This window comes from Plectropomus leopardus, chromosome 3, assembly GCF_026936395.1.
Source record: "Plectropomus leopardus strain MGB_pleo_1.0 chromosome 3, ASM2693639v1, whole genome shotgun sequence".
Taxonomy (NCBI): Eukaryota; Metazoa; Chordata; class Actinopteri; order Perciformes; family Serranidae; genus Plectropomus; species Plectropomus leopardus.
Genome location: NC_142178.1, coordinates 10,309,349 through 10,322,220, shown reverse-complemented (window position 1 = coordinate 10,322,220; position 12,872 = coordinate 10,309,349). Strand labels below are relative to the sequence as shown.

The window sequence follows — 12,872 nt, the reverse complement described above, 5'->3', positions numbered from 1 at the left end:
CTTCATCAGGGTTTATTTAATTTTTTTCATATAGGTAAAATCTCAACCTATATATAATCAATTGTCAGTTTATTAGATACACACAGCTAAAATTAATGCAGCCTAATACAAGAGAGAAATCCTCAAAAACATCAGAAAACTACAACTGTCAAATTGTCATCCATTCCTCCAGGTACAAACTTTTCTAAGAACTTTTATTTTTGAAAGTTTTCACTTGTGGGTGGAGCATCCTTTGGAGGCGGGCCTTATATGTGCTCAGCCCTGATTAGATAATTTCTATAGTACCGGCCATTTTTGGTGTTCAAAAGGTGTGTTGCATCCATGGATGTATTATAGTTTCTTCTTTCTTCATTTACATCCACAGTCTGTAAGAAGCTGCTATTACATACACAGGCTTATAATCAGATCTTTGCCCTGAATTTAGGATATATATGTATATATATATATATATATATATATATATATATATATATATATATATATATATATATAAACAACACATATTTGTTATTGCACCTTATATTCTCTTTTTTTTAATCATGTTTAGTGTGTATTTGATATTTACTATCGACTGTTCTCTCAAAGTGAGCCGCTAGCAAAAATATTAATAAATTAATAAACATCTGTGGCCTATAAGATCAAAATCAGCACATTAACCACAACATGACTGGGTATTTTTTAAGACAACTGGTGTTTCCACAGTAGTGGATCTAACACGTCATACATATTTTCATATTTATTAGGATAATTTCACAAATCATATAATGATTCATGACGACAAAAATGAGGGGAAAGGAGGGTGAGTGTGAGCAACCATCTCGTGTGACAACGTTACATTTCACTTGTGTGACTGGCAGCCTGTATTACTCTTTATTTTAATCCTGACTTTGGTAATAATGTAATATTTTTCACCGGGTTGTCCTCGTGAGTACGCACGGGGCGAAGTAGGCCTGACTGAGATATTAACGATAACAATAATAATATTATTAATAATAATCATAATTATCATGATCATAATATTAATACTTTTTGGCGCACTTTTAAGATCCAAATTACAAAAGGCTTGAAGAAGACAGCAAATAAAGTTTTTTAAAAGACAACACAAATAAAACAACGACGGAAAAAAAAACCTTTTTGCTGCAAGAAAACCAATCCATTGATGATGTGCTTTTGTAGTCCATCATGTCAACATTGTAGTTTTATCACAGCAGACGCACGTCAATAACATCCGCCGTCGCATCGTCACAGAGCTGAGGAGTGCTGTCGGATTCTCTGAACACCGCGATCATGTTTTACTAAATTATTATAAATTCTCCTTCACATCTTCCCTTAACCTCGTGACGTTTTCTCCGGAGGCTCAGTAAAAGTGTTTAGGAAATTATTTGAACTTTGCGACCGCAGCTAAAGAGTGAGGCAGTTCCTGAAAGGGTTAAATCAGGTAAGTGAGTGGTGTCAGGCTCTCTGTCATACAGCTGCTGTTTGTTTGTCACTTGAGCACCTCGTTGACTGGTGCAGCAGCAACAGCAGTGTAGCTACTCTCCTTATTTCACTTCTCCCGGTAGTAGTCCTTTTAAAAGTACACATTTCAGTTTGCTGTTTCTGTTAGGTGGAACTTTTTTTAGACACAAGAGGAAAAAAAAGAGGCTTAATGAGATGAAGATGGGTGTAAATTAGCAACTTTTGGGTTTTAATTGTTTTTACTTTTAGTGTGCAACAATGCCATGCTAATGAGCAGTCAAGTCATTTTTACAGTTAAATTCAAGTCGTATTTCAATCATTTGAGGTGATACATGTGTTACTGTGTTGTAACACACTGTACTCTGTACTGTTACTGTACTCATGTTTTACATTTTAAACCACGTGAGCTCTCATTTTCAAACACGGAGTCAAAATGTTCGAGTTTTTAGCTACCTTTTTTTTAGCTACTAGCTTGCCGCCTGCATGCTAGCTAGCTTCTCATTTAGCTGCTAGCTAGTCACCAGCAGGGTGGGTATAGGGTATCTGGTATTTAATGGCTAAATGGACCACTTGTGAACCCATATCTCTCTCCAGATTCAGCAGGTCATCACATTTACAGAGTTCTTTGAGGTGTTCTTCATATGAAATGCATAACTGAGAACATACAGTATGAGCTGGGCTCCTGCTACTTGCTGTTTCAGATTCCCAGTTTAAAGGGGAACTATGCCGGTTTTCAAAATTCATGCAAACTATTGCTATGGCCTAAGACATTTCAAAAAACAATGAACACAGTAAACATAAACACCTCTTTCCCAAATCCAGAAAGTAGACAGGTTAAATTCACATTTTTGATGTCATCAAGTATAAAGTCTTGAGTTAGTAAATAGACAGTGAATGGCGAAAGATAGATGACACTGAGAGCATCCAGGGGAATGTCCTGAGTATGCAGCAACATTTTCTGTTTCAGATTTGGGAAAACCACAATAGAATCAAACCCATTTGGGTATTTAAAAAAGTAGAAAACAAAAACCATGTTGTTCCACAAAATCAGACTCCTATTCTTCGTCTGTGGAGCAGCTTCAGACTGTATATCTTATGAAAGCACAAGTTGGAGATTCATGCTGCGCTCCAGACTTGGAATTTCTGACCCCCATGGAAGTGCATGTTTCAGTTCCTAGTTGGATGTAGGATGTATTTATAGACTCCAGTATTTGGATAAGGCTAGTGGATGGAATATTTAGATACATTTGCAAGTATAAAAGTGCTGTAAAATTCAATATATAATGGCATCTGTTTCCTCCTCAGCGTTGTATCTATATTCCAGGAGGCTGCACTGCACTTGCCAAAGAAACATAAACTTGTCACGGTAAGCCATGTTTTTTTTTTTGTTATTTACATTTGGCATTGCACATCTGAAACACTTGGACTCTTCAACTGGCAAATTCTGACCTCCGACTTTGACTGGAATGCAGTATTACTTCTCTGGTTTCTGGCTTTCAGAGAGGGGGGCTCATGTTCCCAAATATTGATTAAACATTCCTAGGCCATGGAAATACATACTGGAATTCTTAATTTAGGCGGTGTTAATGTCATGATATTTAGTAAAAAAAAAAGAATTATCATGTTAGAACCATGGTTTGTTGAATTGCAGGACAACCACATAGGGCGGCTCAATAATGGATTCTGCACTCCTCTTTAAAACTGGTGTTAGCACCATCCATCCATTCATCCACTGAGGCAACAAGGGAACTTCTGGCAGGCTGACTCCGAGAGCTTGCATTTTCCTGCTCAGCACCTCAAAATGAGTGAAGCTTTGACTCATCAAAGCCTTTTTTTCTAACAAATATGTAGATAGAAGTCACACGCACAAAGGAAACCCCCCTGGGAGGCTTTAAACATGTTTTGCAGTGTTCTGGCAGATGCACCTACATGCAACATGTAGCAGCGCACTGCGAAACACTGGGAGGTCTGGATTAATTAGCCATTTAACAACAACCAGCAACATGGCATGATTTTAAGTTATATCAGCTTGAGCGAGCTAGATCTGACAAGCTTTTTTTAAATCTGACAGCACTAAGAAGCGTGTTTCATCACTTTCCCTCAGATGGTGAGCGGTCTGCCTGCAGGTGGCTGGCTGGGCTCAGGGCTCTGTGATGATGTGTCTGCTGGATTGACAGCATTGGTGGGGCAGTTGGAGATTGGCAAGGTATGAGTCTGTTTTTTTGCAATAGGGTTGCAGCTTTTTCAGCGGGATGAAAAAAGTAAATGGCTCAGCTGTAACTCTGAGCTGATTAATTCTCAGGAGGAAAAAGGTGGCTCGCCTCGTCTCGCCACCACAGAGCTGCATTCGAAATGTAGAAATTCATGCCAAATCTAACAGCAGGTGCATGATGTGTCTCAGCTGGATCATATTGCCTAATATATCATTGCACTTCACCCACCACCATAATGCTCGAACAGCAACATGTTACCAGTGTCTACCGACAGGAAAACACTGATACAGGTGGCATTTGTAGGAAGAAAGGCATATGCCGATGATACTCAGCTTAACATCTAAAGGCCAAATCTGGCCCCTGATAGGGTGCTGGGTGCCCCCCCACCCCCACCCCAAACCTTTTTTTTTTAAAATTCACAATAAACATGAAGTAAAGTGATGGAGCTTTTTTATTTAAAAGAAAAAAGGTGCCAGTGGAGTATCCCCAGTAAGGCCCTAATGTCCTAACATTCTGAAAAAAGTCCTAAAATCCTATGAATGTCCTAAATGTCCTAAATCCTAGATGCATGTATGAGCTGCTGTCACTGGCCACTGGCCTCCTGTTACTTTGTCCCTAAGCAAAGCGAGTTTAGTATCCCTGCCATACCCCATTCTGCCTCTTTTACCATCATAACCTCACAGTGTGTTAGTCTGTAATGAATCAAATGCAAAAATACAGGACTGTCCCTTTGTGCTTAGATTTACACCCAAATGCAAAAGGAAAGATCAGAGCCAGATTTTAAGAAAGGCAAGAGAGAGGCAGAGAGCGAGAGAGAGATGAAAAACACAGCTTTCCTTGTTCCTTCACTGGCTCCGTCGTTACCAGGCAGAGTTCCTCCAGCCAGACAGCCAATGAGCCACCAGGCCGACCAGACAGCCAGCAAGCCAACCAGATACACTCCCAGCCAGCCAGCTCACCATCTGGCTGGTAAGCCTATCGTGGAGCAGCCAACGCCTGTCTGTGCTGGTGTGGCACCAGTGGCTAGTTGTCTTGCTTTTCTCAGTCCCAAACACACACGCACACACCCATACACACACACCAACACACAGACACACAAATCTTTCGTCAGCCTCTGTCTCCTTCAGAGCTACTTAGACACACGCAGAACGGGAGAGAACTCTGTTATATCTGCCTGTCCCTCAGTCTACCGCTGCCAGAACAACCCAAAACAAAAGATCGCCACCCGTTGCCCAGCTCACACACTCCCCGCCTTGCTGCACAGCGCTTCCAAAGTAATCGACGCAAGGTAATTTGGTAATTGATCGCCGTTCGTTAATGGCTTTGCATTTATTAAAGCTGTGCATGCTGACGATTGTTGTTTTTTGTGTCATCCTCTCCCCCTCTGGGATAATCAGCACCTTTAAAATCACCAACTTATTTACACGAACACAAACATGTGTACACACACACACACAAACAACCACTGGTGTTCTCTAATCCGCTGCCCGATTTACCCTTGAGCCCTGCCAAGTCACTCTCCTGGATGCGAAGCATGGCGCCCCTGTTTGTTGTTGATGTATGCTAATGTGCAACATCCATCTGTTCGTTTGCTTAATTTGGATTTTGCTTGTTTCCAGCCATGTTCCCGCCCCTCCCACTCCACCGTTCCCTCCCCTTGCCCCCCATCCACACCTCCTGCATCTCCTCCTCCTCTGCCACCTTTCCATCTCCTTCCTCTCTCATCTGCTTGGATCGCAGCCAGCTCTCGTGCGGTCAGGCTGGCGGGGCGGGGGGGCGGGTGGCCCATCGCCCCTTCCCGTCCGTATGCAAATTGGCCTTGTTTTGATTAAAAGACAGCTGCATATTTCATTAAAGTCACCAGTAGAGGTGGGAGCAGAGAAGGCATACCTCTCTGGGGAGGCGGAGGTTGTTTAGCTGGAGTGAATGTTGTGGGAGCTACTGTTTAGTGCTGCTGAGGTGAACAAATAGCGAAGACAAAAGGGCTGCCCAGGGACTGCTTTGGGGTTTAATGGGGCTGACTGACTGGCACATCAGTTAAAGCTCACACTGATGCAGAGCGCCAGTGAATGTGCGTTGCATGATAACGGGAGCAATTGACAATGAAATATAGACCCCTCCTCCCCATCAGCCTTTAAGGTGCTCTGGCATGCCAAGGCAGTTGTGTTGCTACCCACCACTGCCAGGCTGCTGAGAAAAAAAAACACCCCATTTTTCTGAGCAATAAAATGAGAAATGGTTTCTCATGTGGCCATCTTTTACTCTGTGGCAGATAGGCTGCTCCCTTGTGTGCTGGGTGAAGGAAAAACAATACTTCCAAAATGCATTTTCACCTCCTCGGTGAAACAAGTTGTTTCTCTGAAAGTTCTGAGTGTTTGAGGGCCAACTGAGCAATGCTGCAAATCTATCAATTGTTACATTTTCTTTGTATGAATTTGTAAATAGTTATTTCTTTCCCACCTTGTCTTCCATTTCTGCGTTGTCCATCCATGCAGCCCGTTCTCTTGAATGCGATAATTCAAGAACGGCTTGACTTAATTTCCTCAAGTTCGGCACAGACATCTATTAGGACTCGACAATAAACTGACTAGATTTTGATGTTCATAGGTCAAAGTTCAAGGTCACTGTGACCTTATCTTTGTCATTCTTGTGAATGTAATATTTTAAGAATGCCTTGAGGGATTCTTTTCAAATATAGCACAAACATCTATTTGGACTCAGTGATGAAGCAACTAGATTTTGGTAGTCAAAGGTCAAGGTCACTGTGACCTGGCATTCCTCTCATTCTTGTGAACCCGATATCTCAAGGACACCTTGAGGGAATTTCTCCATTTTGGCATTTTTTCAAATTTGGTACAAACTTTCTCTCGGACTTACTGATGAACTGACTAGATTTTGGTGGTCAGAGGTCAGTGTAACCTGGCATCCATGTCATTCTTGCGAGCACAATATCTCAAGAACCTCTTGTGAGGATTTCTTCAGATTTGGCACAGACATTCACTTGGACTCAGGGGTGTACTGATTTGTTTTTGTAGTCATGGGTCAAAGTTCAAGGTTACTGTGACCTCATAAAGCATGTTTTGGCCATAACTCAAGAATTCATACGTCAATTATGACAAATACCACACAAGAATCTAATGATAAAAAGATAAAGTGATGACATTATATATCCAAAAGGTTAACTTCACTGTGACATCTTATTGTTCTGCAAAAACCCTTTTATATCATAACTCAGGAACAGAATGGGAGACATTTGGTCAGATACTGAACTGGTGACACTAATCTTTGGTGTCCACCTTGAGACTGAATTGATTGTGCTGCCGGGTGGAAGATGTGTGTGAAGCGTCCATGTTTTCACAGACATGGATGTTAACTGTATAAGTGCAACTTGACTTGGTCGTGGAGGCATACAACTGCAAGGCGTCAATTCTAGTTCTTTTACTGGTTGAGGGCGGCATTACAGGAGGTGCTGGGTGATGTATAGGTGGGTGGGCACGCTATGAGGTCAGAGGGTGGGAATAGGAAGGATGGGGGAGGATCTCTTGGCCCAGAGCCAACTCCAGAGGAAATCAAAGACATGGGGAGGGATGGGAGGACGGAGCGGCGGTTCCTCTGCATAATCAATCAGAAACAATGGAGGAAGAGAACGAGTGGTTCTGCCTTTCTTGACAGGGCTGATTGTATTTATGCAGGGATGGAAGCGAGGGGGGAGAGGCATTAAAAAGGATTGGGTAGTAAGATGTGGGCAGGTGCAGGGAGTGCTGTAATGGGTGGCCCCCGCTGCAAAGCCAAGGACATATACCCAAGAGGAACTGATTGAATGCCATGCCAATAAAAGGAGGCAGTTTCATGCACCATTGACCGAGTTGGCATCCTCACAGTCACACTGTGATGAAACCCCCCTTTCGAGGTCATGATAATGTGAATCGCATTTTGTTCCTCTGTGGGTTGTGCTGCTCTGAGGAAGAATTAAACCACACCCTCAAACCTGATTTTTTTTTCCTTCCTTGTGTTGCTCTTATGGATTCTGGCATATATCTGATGTATTCATTGTATGTCAAAACATGGGGGAAAATCAGGTTGTTTGTTTGGATAGAAATGAAAAGATCAAATTCTGACTTACAATAGGTGGGGAAAGTAATCAGATTTAAGCCTGCAGTGTGCGTACAGCCAGAGAGGTTGTCCTTTCATTTTCTCTGTAGGTAGAGCAGCGTCTCCCGGAGTGGGCTAATAGAATGCTTGTCTTGTATCTTCTCAGCCATGAACTTTTTCTCTGTCACAATTACATTCAGTCCAGAAGCCCGTGTGTGCCTCGCAGCCAAAAACAGTATATTAGCTGAAGCACGGCAGTCAAATGCTTATGTTGAACTTGACAAGGACGTGCATTCATATACCTCTGAAGTAGTCCTGATCTCAGCGAAAACAGGCGAGCTGGCTTTATGTTTATATCATGAGTTCCTGAAAAACAATAATGCAACATAATACAGTCTCTTGCAGTTGCTGTGGCAACACTGTGCACAGCTCATTTCCTGATATGATAGTTTCATATTAAAATCAAAAGTATAAATGGATTACACTGTTTTTCAACTGAATTACACTCAAAAATATCTGAGCCAACTGTATTTGTTTTGTAAGTTTCAGTCATTTAAGTAACATGTCAGTACCAGGAAAGGATTGATAACCTCTCTGTCTTTAACTTCAGTTAAGTCTTTGAAACCTGGAGCGAAATTACTTTCCTTGTGCTGCTTTGCTGCTTTTAAATGCCTTTCACATGTATCCAAATCTGAGAACTCTGAGCAAATTGGTGTGATTTCTTAAAAAACTTGGTAAGAAATATTCCACGAACTGCACAAAATATGTAGATTAAAAAAAAAATTGATTGAAAAAAAGGACAAATATCTTTGGGGGGGGGGTAGGGAAAATCTACGCATATAGTTATCATAATTACGTATTTAAAATGGTTATGGAAGAGGTTATGGAAAATAAATGAATGAATGAATGATAAATGAATGAATGCATTTATTCTAGTGTGACATTTGTTTTTCCTTTATTTTTATATTGAATGAACGTGTATGTGTGGCAGTCGCTCACGGGGGCGGTTATATTTAAAAAAAACAACAAAAAAAAACGTCATTACCATATAATCATATAATTTATTTTCACTCTGAAATCCGATGATTTTTGCAGGTCCATGATCACCATACAGCAAATGGAGTTTCCATGACTTCTTTTTTTCCTCTGTAGCAGTTTGTCATGGCATTGATCTGTAGATTCCCTCAAAGCTGATCAGATCACATTGATGTATGAGAGGAGCTGTTTGCAGATGTTTGTAAGTGAAAGCAATGTTTTAGACCCTGCAGAACGAACGTTTCACTTTCAGTGCACCTGACATTTTGCTGAACCATGTAACCAAATATATATTCCAGTAGAGCTCCATTAATAGTCCAGCTCCAAAAAATCTATTTGCAGTGGCCGATGATTTAGTTGTGGCAGACCACCACAAATAAATGAATGTGTTTGAGTCCCTGACATTACTCTAACCTAAAAGGTCTGTTTTAAGAATAGGTGACACACCAAAAAGGTGAACGCAGACTATTGAAACTCATGTTTATACGACATGATTTTGTTCAGTAAGATATAGTCGATATTTGACCTTATTATTGGGTTAATACTTGCGAGTCTGATTGTGAAATTGCATGAAAAGAAACAGTTTAGGTCCTTCTGTCATACTGATGCAGTGCTGCAGATAATTTACTGTTTTTTAAGCAATTGTGAGGAACCACTGGTTGGTTGTTGTGACTTTTGAAAGATGAGTTTAATGTTTTGAGTTAGAGATGACCTTTTTAAGCATAATTTTTTTTTGCTTTGCCGTACACACTGATAAAGCAACTGCACTTACTGTTTGCAACATTGTTCCGGGAAATGTGCTTAAGCGCCTGAGAGACTGTAAAACAACAAATGACAACATGAAGGTGGGTAGCAGATGGGTACAGAGGGTGTGCAAAATGAGCTTGTGTTTGCATCAGTGCTGCTGATGCTGCACCACTGCCTCCTGCTGTTTGTCCCCAGCACTAACATTTCGAGCCTGTGCCAGCATGTGCGAGAAAGCTAATTTCCCTCTGTCAGCCCCTGACATTAATGCATATACTGATCCACGAGCCCCTCGGAGCCCTCGCCACTCCATCCATCTCTGCTCCTCCGCCCGCTGCTCACTCATGTCATCAATTCACTGTTTTCTCAAGGAAAATATAAGTTAAGCTCACCTTATTTACATTTATATGATCAGATTTTCTTCCTTATGGAAGGTATGCAAATTTGCCCTTTTCTCGAGTCTTAGCCACTGAATGTGTAGATTTGTTGCAAGGGGATGGAGGGAAAAAAAATAATAACATTGCCCTCCAGGAGAAAGGAGACCCAAGTTAGGATTTTTGGACCTCATGAATTTTGTAATGATCAATTCTGTTTACCATACCCCCTCCAAGACTTATCAGGACATTTCAAGCCAGGGATATATAACATGAGATTGATTTACACCTGAGTCTGTCTTTCCTTCTTTTTTTCTACAGTTCATATACCCTTGGTGGCTGCCCCTGCAGTACTCTGAATATGAATTTCTTCATCTGATGGCCTCTAAATTCCACTATCAGTTGTGTGTTTGTGAGGTGGTTTGTGCAGGGTGCACTCAGGCACCGGTCACGTCTTAAATCCTCTGTGTGTCGAAGCAGGGGGGGAATGAAAGGCGAATCTGAGGGCTGGCTGGTTGACTGCAGTGAGCTTGTGCTTATTTGAAAAAAAAATCTTGCTTGTGTGTGTACGTGTGTGTGTGTGTTTGTGTGTGTGTGTGTGTGTGTGTGAGAGTGAGACAGAAAATGTGTATGTAGGTGAGTGAAACTCCTGAACCCATTGTGAATTGAACAGCTGGGCATTGCACTACTTTGCTGTGTGTGTGTGCATGCTTGCAAGAAAGTGTGTGTGTCCGGTGGACGTCGGAGAGGGAATAGCACTCGAGCAAATTGCTTTCTGCCAGCATATTGCCAGCGCCAGTCTTTATTCCTCAGGATGGGGAGGCACGTCTCAGACGATTACAGCCCCCCAATTCAGGCTTACACTGCCGGCCTGCCCTGCCCAGCCCATGGCTTTACAATACACCCCTCTATACCATGCTATATGATGAAATGCTGATGTGGAATATTTAAGTGACACTCCAAGCGAAACCTAATAATATAATCAGGTAATAAGAAATTAATTTTCTCCCTGGCTGCACTTTGACTGGGGTGTTGATACAGGCAAGGGGGAAGAGAAATCACAAGGCGAATGTTGGTGAGGGAATGTCGTAGGTAGCCTGGTCTCTCTCTCCCTCTCTCTTTCTGTCTCCGTGCATTTCTCATGACACACTCCGCCGATTCGATAGCCACCCCCACGCACCCATTCACACGCCCCATGCTCCTGTGCACATACAAATTTGCAGAGACCCACACAATAACAAGGATGCCTCCCTCTCTACACCACTGAACTGTAAATGACCAAAAGCAAGAAGGCCACTCACACACGGCTACGAATGCACATCAACACACACACAAGCACACAGGCTTTTGCTGTCAGTGAGAGAAAGTTGATGTCCCCACAGGCTTACATTGTGAGTGGCAGCACTGGCCTGCAGCAGACATGGATGATAGTTCGTGTTAAAAAGAGAGAAGCATCTTGCTGTGCTTGTGACCCACTAAATGTAACTCCTCTCTCTTTTTTATCTCCCTGCATGCATCTCCCTCTCTCTCTCTCTCTCCCTCTCTCTCTCTCTCTCTCAATTTCTGTGCCTGTCCTTATGTAGTTAATTAGGAGGCAGAAGTCCATCGGTGTCAGTGCTCTGGTGTTTTATTGCCCCCCCCTCTCGGCCCCCAATGGGGAGACATCAATAACCCTCCCCCACAACACACATACTACGTGCCAGAGTTTCCACGGCCCTGCTTGCTCCTGCCTGGCATAGCCATCCATCTCTCCGTGTACCCCCCCACCTTTCCTCCTCAGCTCACCACCCACCCGACCGCTGCTCTCCCCTCCTCTTCCATCACCCCCCTTTCCCCTCCACTCCTCTCCATCCCCTGCCATCGCTTCTCTACCTGAGAGCATTTGTCATCCCATCGCTCTGCGAGCTGCGGCCAATGCAATGAGAAAAAAAAAAACGAGAGACAGAAAAGGGAAAAAAAACTCAGAGGCAATATGCAAAAATGCAAAAAGGTAGATGCGGGTTGCCCTGGCAACGGCTCCGAGGTTATTTCCAAGCGCTGATGGAAATCAATGTCATGTGCCAGGCAGGCAGGCACCTCCGTCCTCAGGAAAATTAGAAAAAGAGGGGGGTATAGGCAGGGGGAGGAGGGCAGACTGGAAGGACAAAGAAAAATGCAGAGGAACAGAAATCAGGTTTTTCTCCTCTCTGAACCTTAAGGGCTCCTGACTTGGGAGCTTGAGGCATGTCGCGTGTCATTTGGGCGCCACTGTGGGTCACTTTGCTTCGCTTTTTGTTTCTGCCTTTGCATTCATGATAAATTCTTCCCCCTCCTCTGCACACTTAACATCGCCACTGGCCTTTTCTCATTTGTTTATGTACAAAGAGGAAAAACAAACTCTCTGGCTGTAAGGGCGCCAAATCAAAAAGATAAATAAGGGTGCTGGAAGCGGGAGAGGAGGGGGGAGCAGCGGTGGCGGTGGGAGGGTTTGTGTATGTGTGTATGTGTGTGTTTGTTTGTTTGAACTGGCCCAACAAAATCTGTTCTGTGATACCAACCAGCAACAACGACAGCAGTGCCACTTGGGAAAAGGCATTCTGATGTGCCAACACGTAGCACTATGCCAGAATGTTTGGGTCTAAACCAGGGATCACCTGGCTCCTGGCCCCTGAACCGCTGCTCACATCTCAAATTTTTAAGTGAAAATCAAAATGATGTTCCAGTCTGATTATCTGGGTAGACCGGGGATAGAAATCACACTTGTGTCTGATTGGATATGTGGCTAAATGTTTCAGAGTTTGCTATGGCAACTTTTTTCCTCTCCTGCAAGAAGCTGAAGGGTGCTCAAGGGGAGAGATTGGACGGAACTACATTTATGAAACTTTATGAAAATCACGTCTGATTTTTCATTCAGGACTTGACATTTGGATTTGGGAGAAGTGTCCCCCCTGTCATCTTGAGCGAACCTGTGTCAAAC

The 12,872-nt window shown here is 42.8% G+C and overlaps 1 protein-coding gene across 1 annotated transcript in view; it reads left to right on the top strand.

Annotated features, from left to right (window-relative positions):
* The first annotated feature begins 1,244 nt into the window (after positions 1–1,244).
* Positions 1,245–12,872, top strand: part of tnrc6c2 (trinucleotide repeat containing adaptor 6C2) — a 174,871-nt gene continuing 163,243 nt past the window's right edge. The window contains exons 1-3 of the mRNA XM_088075563.1: positions 1,245–1,438; positions 2,764–2,824; positions 3,563–3,664. The gene's annotated coding sequence lies outside the window, so the exon portion shown is untranslated. The remainder of the gene's footprint in view (positions 1,439–2,763; positions 2,825–3,562; positions 3,665–12,872) is intronic.